This window comes from Hakea prostrata, unplaced genomic scaffold (genome assembly GCF_041222555.1).
Source record: "Hakea prostrata isolate BN-2017 unplaced genomic scaffold, UWA_Hpros_2 contig_162, whole genome shotgun sequence".
In the NCBI taxonomy this organism is placed as follows: Eukaryota; Viridiplantae; Streptophyta; class Magnoliopsida; order Proteales; family Proteaceae; genus Hakea; species Hakea prostrata.
In genome coordinates this window covers 48,666-61,954 of record NW_028291281.1, presented here as the reverse complement: position 1 = coordinate 61,954, position 13,289 = coordinate 48,666, and the positions used below count along the sequence as shown (strand labels likewise).

General features: G+C 39.5%; 1 non-coding gene across 1 annotated transcript; it reads right to left on the bottom strand.

Annotated features, from left to right (window-relative positions):
• Positions 1 to 6,454: 6,454 nt before the first annotated feature.
• LOC148998740 (small nucleolar RNA R71) lies at positions 6,455 to 6,561 on the bottom strand. Its single transcript, XR_016171121.1, has one exon. It is a non-coding gene; the product is annotated as a small nucleolar RNA R71 (small nucleolar RNA).
• Positions 6,562 to 13,289: the final 6,728 nt, after the last annotated feature.

Genomic DNA, 13,289 nt, shown 5'->3' with positions numbered 1-13,289 from the left:
CTGAGGCAACTATGTTGGCATCTGAGGAAGATGCGGTCCCTGTTGGTGCGGCTTCTACTTCCAACCCTAGAGCTTGCTTGGCATCCTCCGTCTCTCCTTCTCTGGAGCTGGAGGATTTTGCCACTAGGAAGCGCCCTAGGTTGGCCGTTGATGTAGCTCATCCTTCTCTTGATGTAGCTCATCATTTTTGTTCGTCGAAGAGGTCTGATTTGATGACAGGCGATTTTGACAAAGCACTGGAATGGTGTACTGTTGTTCAAATGCCTGCCCAGAGTAGAGCCCTCTCAACGATCCCAGACAGTGATTTTATGAAATCACTGGTGATATAAGTTTCTCTTCATTACCTTTGTTTTTTGTCCTGAAGACTCTTCTTTTGCTCATGACTAACTCTGAAGTTGTTGCAGGAGTCTTATAGGTAACTTCCACAACCAAGTGGAAGCAACCTCTAGACTTTGCCCCAAAAGGCTTCATATTTTTTCATGGAGAAATTTCTCCTTCGCTGGATAACTGGTTTCACCTTGGGATCTAGCCAAAGTTTGTGTTTTGCAATATGCCTATCGTTTCCTGGCATATCATCTGCAGACCACGCGAACACGTCACTATTTTGTTGAAGAAAAGACTTCAACTCCCCTTTGAATTCTTCCAGCTGCTCAAACCCGATATAAGTAACTCTTTTTTCATCACCGGGATACAACTGGATTTGCTCTAGTTTTTCTACTGGCTCGGGCCTTTGCATTTCTGCTTCATCCCGATCATCTCGTACTTCACTCGGTAACACCGTTATCTTTCTCAGCCCTTCCTTATCTTTTAAATATGCAACATAACATTGCTGAGAAATTCTCTGGTCAGATGAAACTTGACCGACTCCCATCTCAGTTGGAAACTTTATTTTAAGGTGCTTCGTTGAAACGATAGCACCTAATTTTTACAACGATGGTCTCCCAAGAATTACATTGTAAGCAGGGAGATCCCAAACCACCAAGAAATTTACCCGAACAGTGGCTTCCTTGGGGAAGCTTCCAATTGATAGGTCCAATTGGACCGATCCTTCTGCAACTGCAGATGATCCTGCAACGCCATATAGATGTGTGGATGATGGTTCCATCAAGTCTTCACCCACCTTAAGTTTTTGATAGGCTGCATAAGATAAAAGATCTGAGCAGATCCGGTGTCAACTAACACCCTGTGTACTTCGCAGCGTGTAATCTCTACCTTGATGACTATTGGCATCATCATGAGGCAGACAAACGCCTCTCTCATCTTCTTCTCCAAAGGTGATCGAATCCTCACCATTTGGTCTTTTACGCTTCTGCGTCTCTCCGGTTTCAACAAATTTTGATTTTGCTTTCAGCCTCCAGAGTGATTCAGGCTCGGGACCTCCAAAGATTGTAAGGATCGGTGACCGGGTAGCATCAATTACCTCCTTACCCTTCTTAGATTTAGGAGCCTCTGCCGGTTGATCTGGGCTAACCAAATGGTCCCTTTTGGGCCCCGCATCACATGGTTCCTCTCTTCTTCTATTGACGAAGCTGGATCTCGATATTTGCCTTTAAATGTCTACAATCATTGGTATAATGACCGTAATCTTTATGAAAACGGCAATACTTTTCTCGATCGTGCTCCCTTGGTTTTGAAGGAAGCTTCGGAGGCCACTTCAAGATATTCTGCTTCCTGATAATATTTAGAATATCAGCCCGAGGAGTATTCAATGCAGTATACTCACTTTTGTCGGGAGATCTCTGCCGCCACGCCTGATGAGACTGTCCAACTTGATCTCGAATATTCTGCTTTGGCTTCTTCTTATTCTCAGAAGCCTTTTGTTTTTTTGCGGAGGCTTTACGGTCTCCCTGGTGTGCATCCAAGATTTCCTTGACTTCTGCCTGTTTTTAACATCTCTGTACTAACTCGGCATAAGTTATGGGCATATCTTGAAGTAATAACTCCAAGAGTCTTTGATTAGTGAGACCAATGAACAAATCAGTTTTAGCTACTTGCTCATCTAGATTCTCTATCTCCATTGTAACCCTGTTGAATCTTTTCAGATATTCCCGAATTGATTCATTCTTCCCCTGTCTAATAGTAAACAAGGTTTCCTCGGTCTTCTTGATCTGAATTCCACTCTGGAACCGCCCTATGAATTTGCGTGCCAACTCGTCGAAATTCACGATCCTTCCCGATGGGAGGTTCGAGAACCATTTATGTGCCGCTCCAGTTAAAGATGAACCAAAGACCCTGCAGAGAATTTCATCAGAATTACCTGCAACCGCCATAGTTTGCTGATAATAACCGATGTGGGCCGTGGGATCTCCAGAGCCATTGAATGTAGAAAAAGTTGGCAGACGGAAATTGTGAGGAAACTAGTATCCGACAATGGGCTCGGCAAACGGAGTCTTTCGAATAACTGAATAGATATCATCAGTTATCCTACCTCTAGCCAATTGCCTGAGCTTCTGATTGATATTAGCCAATTCCTGACCAATATGTGTCGATCGATTCAGCAACACTATCACGACCTCGAACAACGCGATCATTATCACGAACAACACGATCATCATGAACAGCAAGATCATCACGAACAACACGATCATCACGAACAGCACGTCTAATAGTTGATGAGTGAGTACTTACTCCTGTAACCAACCTTGTATTTGAATCAGCAGTACTCCCTTGTGGTCCGTCGAACCGATCATCACGCCTAGGGAGATTTTCAGTTCTCCTAGGTATTCGGTCGCCTTCAAGGAAGTTTTGATCGACATTTTGTTCGTCAATCAGTCTCCGGTCCTGCTGTGATGCACGCCTTCCTGCATCACGACGATCGGGCTCTGGTGGCACCACCACCTGCCTGGTTAGTGCACGGAGTGCCTGACTTACATCCAGCATCTGGAGTTTCAGTTGATCCAATTGATGCTGGAGTGAATTTGGAGAATTATTACCTCCTTGACCGCCATCTACTTCGAGCGGTCGACTTCCCTGAGGAATATCTAGATTGTTTACTCCAGGAATTTGGACGCCAGCATCTCGCACTGTGCAGCAGCTATAGCTGCTGCCGTTGATCTAATCACCATAGCTTTCTGAAATGTTTCCCACAGACGGCGCCAAATGATGCGTCCAAAATCTGCTCAGCCCTTAGATCTCCTGCCCTTAGATCTCCTGAGAATGACCAGCAAAACAAAGCGTCAGATGTGGCCCGACCGCTGGGGTCGGGAGTTCACCTTCGAAGGCTAAGTCAGTTGATGAACTTAATCACAAACGGCTCTGCTATAAGCACAGAGCTAAGGAATGAATAACTAGAATACGATTCAGATAATAAGCATCTGAGCCTTCACGTTCAAGTGTGTGTGTCCTTCCCTTGTGGGGAGGTGATGTTTATATAGAGTGTACCTTCGAATCTTCTTCGTTGGATGTATTTGAGCCTTCTTCGGATAATCGTTGGATCTTAACAGATAGATCCGTTGAGTGATAGACTTCTACTACTTTGGACTAGTAGAGGACTCCTAGGATAACCCGATCGCTATTTGGTTAATTAACCTCCTCCGAAAGTATTGGATTAGGGCGTGCTTGTGGCTGATTTAGTTTTCTTCCTCAGCAAGCTATCTCCTGAACCAGGCTCGCTCGGAAACGAGTCGATTCCCTTTGTCTCGACCAGAATCGAGGGTCGAACCAAGAATGAACCAAGTTCGATCATATTTTCTCCGTATCAGGTATAAAGATGTGCTCAATTGTTTTGAGTGTTTTACCATTAATTGTTAAACCCAATAGTTAGAGCCCTGGATAAAATTTGATGATCATGTGTTGTGACTTCAACAATTAGTCGCCAGAGCATAAAGGGTCTCAACTCTCAAGGCAATCGAGGATTAAGACCAAGAAAGTAGTGGGGTCAATTACTAGAAATGAAAAAGTTGAATTTTTTTCAATTAAAAAAATTATATAAAGGTTTCCCAAGTGAAGGACCTGAAAGCAACGAAGGTGTTTTATCCTATGAACAACCCAAAATTTTAAAATATGAGGCTGGGTAATTTGTATAATTAAATGGGGTACTTGGGTTTTCTGCATGATTTTTTAGATATAAAGCATATTTTACATCTACTATTTTTGAAGAAACCTTTTGTATTCCAGATATCTAAGTCAGATCCGACCACGGTTATGTAATTTAAGAATCATGAATTGGCAAATTTCGGAACAAGGGGAATTAAATCCACTTCTTTGCTTCTATATGAGGCAAACACCTCTTAGTTTCTTCATACAATGTATATGTGAAGATTCTCGAGCAACACCAATAACTTTCATTGAATATTAAACATAACTGGGTATTGAGGTTTCCTCCAAGGAAAGTTCATATTTTGTTTCTTTCTTCTTCTTTTTTGAGCAAATTGCATTAGCACCTTAAAATGGAGGCCTTAAACACTGACATCCCATTTTATGTTTGAAAACACAGACACTCCAAATTAGATTTTCATTAGACACATTTAGTCTAATTTGTCACTAAAAACTATAAAATCACTGTCCCCCCTCATATTTTGGTGGAGATGACAAGCATGAATTTACCATTATTTATTTGATTTAATTCCCCCATACTTATTTAATTAAAGAGATCTAATTCAGTATTTTTGTGTATTTTTCAGGAATAAGGAGATTTTGGATATTAGAGATAATATGGAGTAAAGTTGGCAAATATATTAGATATTGGTGGATTTTAAATCATGGCATTCAATCTTGCTGCTCAAGAAATCATGAAAAGTGAGATCTTAGCCAAATTGGAAATAGGTGGAGGTCTAAGGAACAAAATTGGTAATAAATCTGAAAATCGGGTAAACAGACCTACCTTCAGTATTTTGGGCATATCTCTCTCGTATGAGCTTGAATTTCGATGATTCAAGATCGTATGGAACTATATTAAAAATATCTACAACTTTTCAGTTTTAAGTTTTTCCAAATACCGAAAGAATAAAGGTCAAATCGACGGGTAAAGAGAGGGGATTCATTGTGTGCGGGAGACATAAAAGAGAAGCCAACCACAGAGAAAGGAGGACGGCGAATGCGGCTCTCATCTCTCTCATTGCTGAAGAAGAAGACCACATCTCTCTCTCTCTCTCCCCCTATGTTTCATCTTTATTTTTCTTATGAACTTTGTGATAATGTGTAGCTAGTTCCTTTTCTTTGGGATGTAGATGAACCATGCTTATTTCATTAATTTGATTGTTCTATCTCTTCTAGTTGATTGTGTTTGAGTTTGGCCAAAGATGTTCTATAGCTCAGCGAACTAAGCGTGCCAAGCTTTCCCAAAGGACGATAGTCTTGCGAAGATAGGGCATATCTCGGAAAACCATCCTTAATTTACTTTGATGTGTAGAGTATATCGATTAGGGAAAAGCATTGGGGATTCGAAATCCCAAAGATCTTCACATATTCATAGTTAACGTTTTTGCATTAATTAGTAGATTTAGTTTAAATTTAGTTTTGTTGAATTCAATCTTAGTGACTTAGCCTTTCAGTTCCCCATAGTTTGACCCCGTACTTTCTGCTTGCTAGATTAGTATAGGATTTTATTTTTGATTGGTTAGCGACACGATCAAATTTTGGTGCCGTTGCCGGGGAATCAAAGCACGGTTGCTAGGATTGATTTTTTTTTTCAATTAGGCATAGTTTTTAGAGTAATTTTAGTGTTTTTAATTTTTAATTTTTCTTTGCTTGTTTAACTAATCTCTTTTTCTTTTGTTTTTGTAGGTAACTGCAAGAGTAGCGATTCGATAATTAGTTTAGGTTGTTATCTTTTATTTCTTAGATATAATTGTATTTAGGACTTTTCAATTGTAATATTTGCATTAGATTGGGTTGTTTAGGTTAATTTTTAAAAATCCCCATCCCTCAAATCCCACATGTGTAACTTTTGTTCGAAAGATCACGTGGATTGTGCTTCAGGTACCTCCTAAACTCTCCCTTTTACTTATTTAGCTTATTCTTTTTTTTTTTTCTTCTTGGGTGTATGCATGGTCGTCGGTCCCTAATCCCTGAGTTTACTCCACTTGACTTAGAGTTAGAAGAGACTTTGGCCAACCTTAGAAGGCAAAGAACCATGGCAAACTATGAGCCTCCAATGAGGCCCTTGAGTGAGCATTTCATTCCTACGATATATACTCCGGTTTCTTGTATTAAGTTGCCTAACATAGAGGCGGTTCAATATGAGATCAAATCTAGTGTGATTCAAATGCTACCATCTTTTTACGGACTTGCAAATGAAGAGCCCTATCAGCACTTAGATGAGTTTTAAGAGGTGTCCTCCATGATTAAAATTCAAAACCTCACAGTTGATGCTTTAATGTTATTGCTTTTCCCATTCTCCCTTAAAGATAAAGCTAAGCATTGGCTTCATTTTTTGGATAATGTTAAAATTTCCACTTGGGTAGAAATGCAACAGGAGTTCCTTAAAAAGTTCTTCCCCATTGGCCGTACCAATAGCATTAGGAGAGCGATAACGAGTTTCTCCCAACAAGAAGGAGAACAATTTCAAGAGGCTTGGGAAAGATTAAAAGAATTACTTAGAAAGTGCCCCCACCATGCTATTCCTAAATGGCAATTGGTTCAATGTTTTTATGATGGCCTTAGAGACCAACATAAGCAAATGGTTGATTCTTCTTGTGGTGGGACTTTCATGCACAATAATGAGAATGAAGCATGGGAACTTTTTGAGACCCTTAGTGAAAACTCCCAACACCATGCTTCAATAGCTAGGACTAAGATTCCATCCATTGGGCAACCAAAGAGGAGCGGTCTCTATGAGATAAATCCTACCATTGAGATGAGCACTAAGGTTGACTTGCTATCAAAGAAATTGGACCATCTCTTGTCATTAGGACAACAAACCCCATCTCCACTTCCTACAAGTTTCTCTCCACCTAATCAAATTGAAGCATGTGCTTTATGTTCTAGCCTATCCCATCATGTCACTGATTGCTATTTGGCTACACAATACCCTGAGTTTGTTAAGGAGCATACACATTTGGCCCAAGGAGTCTCTAAATTTGGCAATGATCCATATTCCAATACCTATAACCCAAGATGGCGAAACCACCCCAATTTTTCATGGCGAAACTCAATGCCCAATCCCTCTAATCAGATACCTTATAGGCCACCTCCATTTAATATTCAACAAAATGCCTATAGGAATGAGCTACCATCATCTCCACAACCCTCACATAATTCATCATTTGAGGATAAGGTGCTAAAGGCGCTTAGTGGACTAGAGCAAAACACTCAATTGTTACATTCTCATTCTCAATCCATTAACAAATTGGAAATCCAACTTGGTCAACTAGCTGATGCCATCAGTAGGAGGGAGGTTGGTCAGTTACCTAGTCAACCAATAGGTAACCCTAATCATCAAATTGGATCTAGGAAAGAACAAGTTCAAGCAATCTCTGTTGTGACATGCAGTGGGAAGGAATATTATGCACCTTTGCCTACTCCTAAGCCATTGCCCATTGATCTTGAGAGTCGAGAAGAGGTTGATTTGACCCATGAGACTGGCAATGATGCACACAAGCCTAGTACAGAAACACCACCTGTGAGTATTTCCCATCAAATTCCTTGTAAGGGGTTGCACATTCCGATTGTAGAGGGTCCTACTCCTGAATCTTACACTCCCAAAGCCCCCTTCCCTGAAGCTCTTGAGTCCTCAATTCCAGATTTTATAAAGAATGTATCTTTAAGCCCAAATAGAGATGAAGAGTGCTTTGCAATTCACTTTATTGATGAGGTAGTGGTTAATTATATTCCAAACATGCTTATTGATGATCCCCTACAACATTGCTTGCCATTTGGGGAATCTAACCTAAATATTGAGGAAGTCAACACATTGGTGGACTCTTCCACTTCTTTGGAGCAGTCACCATTCTTACTGGAGTTTGGTGAAGACTCTAAACTTAGCGCTTTATGGGAGGCAACCCATTTGTATAGATGTTATTTCTTGTTCTTTTTCTTTTCTTTTCTTTGTTTGTTGTTAGGTTTTACTGTTGCGTGCTCTATCATGATTTCAAACATCGGGTACACTCTTTCCTCTATTTGCTTCTATTATTTTTTTTGCATGCACTGAGGTCATTGCATAATTTAAGTGTGGGGGGGGGGGTGTCAACTCGAGTAAGACTTGTTGATAGTTGGTAGAGCATTGTCACAAAGATAAAAAGTGCCCAATTTTTTCTGACTTTGGTAAGATAAATGTTTTAATTCCTTGCTTAGATACAAAATGAGAGTTTAAGTGTTTTAGAAATCCCATCTGATGTAATGAACACCCTCTTGAGAGAATAGTAATGAGTTTTACATTTTGAGACCGAGGTTGAATCGGAAAATAGGAATTCCAGGTAGTCCAAACGGTTTGACCATCTAATTATCTTGTATTGCCTTGTGCTTATGGTGACAAGTTGAGACCGATTTTAGACTATTAAATGTGAAGTAAATTGAAGTATAATGTGAAAAAAGAAAAAGAAAAAAAAAATGCTGAAGTTTAAAGGTTAGACCTCCTTCTTAGTAACTGGGTCTCGGTGTCACCAACATCGTGCTTCGCGTCAAACAGTTGGGGTGTCTTTGGTCCAGTCTTGGCTTCGTAGCCTAGTTGGCTTGAGTAAGTAAGTTCGAGGGGTATTCTACACCTAGTCCCTTAAAGCCATCTGGCTTGAGAGCGGCTGACCCAACACTCGTTACATAGGCCATCTAGAAAGCTTAAGAGGCAAGACATTGCACGGACTAGAACTGTGACCATTAAAGAAAGAAGTGAATTAATGTGTTTATAAAGGTGAAATGTCTAAGAAGGTCAATATTGCTTAGATCTTGAGTTTTTGGTATTATTTGGTATCTAGTTTAGTTTTATTTGAGGGTGAACTGGTAGACTGAAGATAAGAGGAGACTTCTCGATTGAATTGTTTGCCTAGAGCTAGACTCAAGAGAGGGTGTAAAGAGCTTAAGTGTGGGGGTGCCTATATTCCCTTCAATCTTTAATGGAGTGTCTTTGTCTTGGAATCTGTCTTTTTAATCTTACTATTGCCAAAAATAATTAGAAGAGCACTTCAGAATTTTGTGTGTATATTCTCTGCAAACACTCACGAGACACAACTCGTCCACTAGGGTAACCTAGGGGTTTAAAGGCTTGTTGCACATGCTAAGTGCAACCGTGATTCCTACGAAAGTGAGTTAGGTTTTTCTTTCTTTATTTTCTGTATTAGTTTTATTTTTATTTTTTTTTTTTTTGCTCGAGGACTAGCAAACACTCAAGTGTGGGGGTATTTGATAAGCATGCATTTACCATTATTTATTTGATTTAATTCCCCCATACTTATTTAATTAAAGAGATCTAATTCAGTATTTTTGTGTATTTTTCAGGAATAAGGGGATTTTGGATATTAGAGATAATATGGAGTAAAGTTGGCAAATATATTAGATATTGGTGGATTTTAAATCATGGCATTCAATCTTGCTGCTCAAGAAATCATGAAAAGTGAGATCTTGGCCAAATTGGAAATAGGTGGAGGTCTAAGGAACAAAATTGGTAATAAATCTGAAAATCGGGTAAACAGACCTACCATCCGTATTTTGGGCATATCTCTCTCGTATGAGCTTGGATTTCGATGATTCAAGATGGTATGGAACTATATTGAAAATATCTACAACTTTCCAGTTTTGAGTTTTTCCAAATTCCGAAAGAATAAAGGTCAAATCGATGGGTAAAGAGAGGGGATTCATTGTGTGCGGGAGACATAAAAGAGAAGCCAACCACAGAGAAAGGAGGATGGCGAATGCGGCTCTCATCTCTCTCATTGCTAAAGAAGAAGAGCACATCTCTCTCTCTCTCCCCCTATGTTTCATCTTTATTTTTCTTATGAACTTTGTGATAATGAGTAGCTAGTTCCTTTTCTTTGGGATGTAGATGAACCATGCTTATTTCATTAATTTGATTGTTCTATCTCTTCTAGTTGATTGTGTTTGAGTTTGGCCAAAGATGTTCTATAGCTTAGTGAACTAAGCGTGCCAAGTTTCCGCGAAGGACAATAGTCTTGCGAAGATAGGGCATATCTAGGAAAAACATCCTTAATTTACTTTGAAGTATAGAGTATATCGGCTAGGAAAAAGCATTGGGGATTCGAAATCCCAAAGATCTTCACATATTCATAGTTAACGTTTTTGCATTAATTAATAGATTTAGTTTAAATTTAGTTTTGTTGAATTCAATCTTAGTGACTTAGCCTTTCAGTTCCCCATAGTTCGACCCCGTACTTTCTGCTTGCTAGATTAGTATAGGATTTTATTTTTGATTGGTTAGCGACACGATCAGGAGATATTTTTTAAAATGAAAGAAAATTAACAGCAAAGTAATGAAAATATTTCAACATCCCGGCCGGATACTTATCCTGAAGTTGATAAGACAAGGGGAAGGGACGTGGAGAGAAAAGAAATCGTCAATATGAAATTGACTGATGCAAACAGTAAACAAATTATTTCAATCATTCCTATTGTGGGGATGGGAGGCATTGGGAAGATGACACTAGCGAAGCTAATCTATAATGATGAGCCACTAAGATCACATTTTGATCAGAGAATTTGGGTCTCTGTGTCCCCAAATTTTTGCATGAGAAGAATTTTAGAACACATTCTTTAGTCTATTGGCAGAGGTGGCTGGGTTGATGAAACAGGTTTGGACAATGCACTGATTTCGTTAGAAGAGAATCTGAGCGGATGGGTTTCTACTTGTATTGGATAATGTGTGGAACACAGATAAACAAAAATTGATAATTTGGTAAGTATATATGTTAAGAGTTGGTTCCAAAGGGAGCACAATTGTTGTTACAACACGAGGTCATGAAGTTGCATCAGTAATGAGTACACCTCCTCCATATAGTTTTAAGTGTACCAACACCACATGAAAGCTGGGAATTGTTCAAAAGAACAGCATTTGATGACTTGCTCTAGAGAGCGAAGATCTAGACAGAATGGGGTTGGAAATTTTTGAGCAATTGAAAGGTATAGCTGCTACCTTGAGCTTGAGACCAGACAAAGTCATGGAAGCTGCCTTAGATGCTCTAAATCCTGGGGATTCATCAGGTACAGGTTTTTTGGTTTTGAAGTTATCTTATAATAGAATAACATCACCATTGCTGAAACGATGCTTCACATATTGTTCCGTATTTCCTGAGAACTTTTCTATTGACAAGAAAAGTTTGATTCAAGAATGGATGGCTCAAGGTTTCTTAGAAGAAGAAAAAGAAGCAGCAACAGCATCGTCTGCAATCTTGTCAAATCTGAACGAAATTCATGTCAAGAGGAGCAACCATCGAACATATCTTCATTCTCCTGTTAACATTTCTGCTTCCATCCCTTCATTAAAGTTCAAGAGCCTGCGAGTACTAGAACTTACACATGTCAGCAAAGACAAGTTGCCATTCGCAATTGGAGAGTTAATGCACTTGAGGTATCTTGATCTTTCCTATGGTACCTTCTGAAATAGCACAAATGGAGATTAGATGTTGATGCTTTCAAGCGCGTTACTATGTCGCTTTCCTTTAGACTCTATTCGCCCCCACCACTGTGAGCAAGAAGGTTACAGCGAATAGTCCGATTTTGCTTGGCAGCAGGCCTACGTGGCACTGCTGCAAGCAGCGTAAGGTGAGGATTAAATCTGGGTTTTTCATTAAATCCTTACCGTAGATATTACCCATGTGCAACAAAAATGCTTTTAAGTGCTATTCATTCGGTTTACTTGCTTTAACCTGGACCAGGAAGTTTCAAACCAAACCAAACCAAACCATCATCTTCTTCCCTGTTTAATTGCTCTCAACCAAAATCCAGACTGAAGTCGAAGAGTCATCACCGTACAATCCCATCGTTCTTCACCCCAACTGCTGCAACTCTCCAACATTGCAGCAGTTGGGGTGAAGAACGATGGGATTGTACGGTGATGACTCTTCGACTTCAGTCTGGATTTTGGTTGAGAGCAATTTTTCTTTTTGGCCAAGTTGAGAGCAATTAAACAGGGAAGAAGATGATGGTTTGGTTTGGTTTGAACCTTCCTGGTCCGGATTAAAGCAAGTAAACTAAGTGAATAACACTTGAAAGCATTTTTGTTGCACATGGTTAATATTTACGGTAAGGATTTAATGAAAAAATCCAGATTTAATCCTCACCTTACGCTGCTTGCAGCAGTGCCACGTAAGGCACTCCTGCCAAGCAAAATCTGAATATAGAGTATTTATAGACAAAGAAGAGCTCGTCTTGTGAACAAAGGGGTACCCATTAGCAAAGAGGTACCTATTATGTAAGTTCATGACTCTATACAGATAGGTACCTCTTTATATTGACACATCCATACAAGATCAAATCTGAGCTGTCGTTTACCAAAAAAAAAAAAAAAATAATCTGAGCTGTCGAATAGTTCAGCCGCATGAGTCGATGGTTCAAATTGATAAGATGTACCAATGTCAACATTCATTTATTACAATTAGATTACTAATGCTAATCTAACCATTGGATCAACTTGGATTCACATAGATCAACCTCCATCAACCCTGATCTACTATTGATGAAAATGTATGGTTTAGATCTGACCATGCTCTAATTCAGAGAAGTGCATTTCTGAAAAGTGCATACCTTATATCCAAAGTGACTTGCTGACAACTCAAAGTCAAGAAGTGACTTGCTGACAACTCAAAAGCCTACAGATTCCATGTGTAAATAAAACTCAGAAAGCGCCCCGCTAACGCCCCTTGACTAGCTAGCAGCGCTTTTGGGGCCATAACTAGAGGGTTTGAGAAGTGATTTGCTGACAACTTAAAAACTAGAAGTGACTTGCCAACAACTCATAGTCGAGAAGTCCATGCTTTGTATCATCTCCGGAATGTGTCTATCCCCAAGTGTATAATACAGAAACTAAATTCTGAGAGGTTCCAATGTATAGCAAACAACTAAACTGAACATAGTTTGACTTTGATCTATATGTTTTTTTATTTATTGTATGCAAAATAATACAACATTCCCCCACCATTTTGAATATAATAAAACTCAGAAGAGTGTCCTAGAAAGCAAATGCATAAATGAAAGGTGTCTATCAACTTGAACCTCCACTTAGTGAAACTCATCAAAGCCAATCGAAATTATAGAGTAGATAAATCCTTGAACTGGTAATCCATTAATGATAAGCCGGATGCATTTCACACAATTGACTTCTCGTCAACAAATACTCTATTAATCTGACTCGTATAAAGGCCATGTGTCTATATCCCCGCATCATGAGTGCCTTAGAGCTCAAGCCC